The 3,453-nt window shown below is 37.1% G+C and overlaps 1 pseudogene; it reads left to right on the top strand.

Annotated features, from left to right (window-relative positions):
* Nucleotides 1-889: 889 nt before the first annotated feature.
* LOC114513068 lies at nt 890-2,280 on the top strand (annotated as a pseudogene).
* The last annotated feature ends 1,173 nt before the right edge of the window (nt 2,281-3,453 follow it).

Genomic DNA, 3,453 nt, shown 5'->3' with positions numbered 1-3,453 from the left:
AACAGCAAAACTATATGATAAATTTATCAGAGAGAGAGAGAGACAGGACTTCATTTCACTTACACATATGTGCAACATAAAATGTAGGTCACAGTCAGGCACACATATAAATTGTAAGATATTTGAGATAAAGGTAAATGAAAACATAACAATATATCATAATTTGTGCATTATAGGTAAAGCCGTACTCCTAGGAAAGACTTACTATGGGTATCACTTAAGTTACATAAATGTTAAACCACTATGTTAAACACCTGAAATTAATATAATATTGAATGTTAACTATACTTGAAAAGGTTTTTTTTAATTTAAAAAGAAAATAGGAAACATCTACTAGAGAAGCCTAGATAATTGATTTATATAAAGGAAATTATTAAAACACCTTTAGCGATTTGGTAAATTCAAGTTAAAACAACTGAGATAACATTGTACACCCTGTATAATTCTAAAATTAAGACATTTGTTGGTAAGAATGTTATTACCAAGATATTCTACTTCTAAATCCTTACTGAATAAAAATTTTTAAGTATATGTTCATATAAATATCACCCATGAGAATTATAAGTTGCACAATTTATAATATTAAAAAAAAACTAAAAATAAGTGTCCATCAATATGATAATCACTAAACTGGTCTGTGTATTATTCATAACTAAAAAAGGACAAATTAGTGAATCATCTGACAACTTTGATGGTCTCATAAACATTATGCTGGAAATACAGAGTACTTCATGATGTGAAATTCTAAAAATGACTGATTTAAATTATAGTACAGAAATAAGATAAATCCCACAGTTAGGGATGGGGAGGAGTAACTATAAAACCCCAGGAAGGGCTTCTTTTTTGCAATTACTTTGCTACCAGAATGCAGATGTCGTGAAAACCACCACTAATCAAAGCCAACATGGTAAGGAAAAGATTCATCAACATCATGGTCATCAAACACATAGATCCTGGCAAGCCTACCACTGCTGGCTATCTGATCTACAAATGTGGTGGGACTGACAACAGAACCATTGAAAAATATGAGAAGGAGGCTGCTGAGTTGGGGAAGGGTCCCTTCAAGTGTGCCTGGGTCTTCGATAAACAGGAAGCTTAAGCGTGAGTGTGGTGTGACCAATGATATCTCACTATGGAAATTGGAGACCAGCAAGTATTATGTGATCATCATCGATACCCCAGGACACAGAGACTTTATCAAAAACATGACTGATTACAGGCACATCTCAGGCTGACTGTGCTGCTCTGATTTTTGCTGCTGGTGTTAGTGAATTTGAAGCAAGTATCTCCAAGAATGGGCAGACCCATGAGTGTGCCCTTCTGGCTTTCCCACTGGTGTGAAACACCTGACTGTTGGTGTTAACAAGGAGGATTCCACTGAACTGCTCTACAGCCAGAAGAGGTATGAGAAAATTGTTAAAGAGTCTGCACCTACATTAAGAAAGTTGGCTACAACCCTGACACTGTAGCATTTGTGCCAATTTCTTGTTGGAATGTTGACAACATGCTGGAGACAAATCCCTTGGTTCAAGGGATGGAAAGTCACTTGTAAAAATGGGAATTCCTGTGGAATCATGTAGCTTGAAGCTCTGCATTGCATCTGGCCACCAACCTGTCCAATTGACAAGCCCCTGCATCTTCCCCTCCAGGATATCTACAAAATTGATGATATTGGTACTGTCCCTGTTGGCCAAGTGGAGACTGGTGTTCTCAAACCCAGAACGAGGGTCACCTTTGCTTCAGTCAACATTCCAACAGAAGTAAAAGTTGTTGAAATGCATCATGAAGTTTTGAGTGAAGCCCTTCCTGAGGACAATGTGGGTTTCAATGGCAAGAACATTATCTGTCAAAGATGTTTGTTGTAGCAATGTGGCTGGTGACAGCAAAAACAACCCACCAATGGAAGCAGCTGACTTCATGACTTGGGTGATTATCCTGAACCATCCAGGCCAAATCAGTGCTGAATGTGCCCCTGTGCTGCATTGTCATGTAGCTCATATTGCTGCAAAATTGCTCAGCAAATTACTGAGCTGTAGGAGAAGACTGATTGTCATTCTGGGAAAAAGCTGGTAGATGGCCCAAAGTCTCTGAAATGTGGTCATGATGCCATTGTCAACATGGTACCTGGTGAGCCCGTGTATGCTGAGAGCTCCTCTATCTTCCTCTGGGCCATTTTGCTGTTTGTGACATGAGACAGTTTCTGTGGGTGTCATTAAACCAGCAGACAAGAAGGCAGTTGGAGCTGGCAAAGTCACCAAGGCTGCCCAGAAAACTCAGTAGGTTAAATGAATTCTGTCCCAATACCTGCCACCCCAGTCTTAATCAGTGGTGGAAGAATGGCCCCAGAACTATTTGTCTCAATTGGCCATTAAGTTTAATAGTATTAAAAGACTGGTCAGTGGTTACAGTGCATTGTAAAACCTTCATAAGAAAAGGTAAATGTTTTGTTCGTTTGTGTGTGTGTAGCAGTTTTTAAAATCAGTACTTTTTTAATGGAAACAACTTAACCAAAAATCTGTCACAGACTATTGTGACCCAGTAAAACAAATTTTAATGAGAGAAAAAACACCAGACTGGAGATTTTGGGGATAACAGAAATATTCTTTGAGAGGGTGGTTACATGGGTGTGTATACATTTCTCATACTATACATTTAAAATGACTACATTGTATTGTATACAATTATACCTCAAATTAACATAGCTTTGATATCCAATGACATATGTATTATTATTCATTTAAAATAGCATTCACAATAAGATGTAATGAAATATAAAACATGGATGTGGCAGAAATTTCTGTATTTTTCTATGTTTTTCTTTTTCATTCAGGCACATATCTAGACTACATTCCTCATCATGGCCATGTGAATGAGTTCTAGCTATTGGACAGTGAAAGCAGTGAATCTGGCTGCTTCCAGGCCTGGTTCATGGAAAAGACCTATAAAATCTTATTTTTCTGCTAACTGGATGAAAATAGCAATTTTAGAAGTTAGGTTTTGGAGATGACTTGGTCTCTGTAAGTCTAAGATCCCGAATGACTATATTGCACCTACTCTCATATTGTCACTTCAGTATATATCTGGAAACATCTTGAGCTGTTTATGAATGAATAAAATAAATGTGTATATTTCTGGAGTCTCTGTGGTACATTATACAACCAGCTATAATAACATTGGGTATAAACTTATGCAGAAAAATTTTTGAAGTTTCTACATTTAATTCCCCAGCCAATTTTCATTACCTTGTGATAAAAATTAAGCTGCTATTAGCTACAAGGCCTTACATAATTTGGACTCTGGCTGCTCTCTGACTTCACTTTCTACCTCTCTTCAATATATTTCTTCTGCAATGACATTACTCAAACACATCAGCACACTTTATGCCCTAGGCATTTGCACATGCTATTTCTTCTGCCTGGAAATATATTACCCCAGTTAAGCACATAACTGATT

This window comes from Phyllostomus discolor, chromosome 2, assembly GCF_004126475.2.
Source record: "Phyllostomus discolor isolate MPI-MPIP mPhyDis1 chromosome 2, mPhyDis1.pri.v3, whole genome shotgun sequence".
Taxonomy (NCBI): Eukaryota; Metazoa; Chordata; class Mammalia; order Chiroptera; family Phyllostomidae; genus Phyllostomus; species Phyllostomus discolor.
This window is presented reverse-complemented; position numbering and strand designations above follow the sequence as displayed.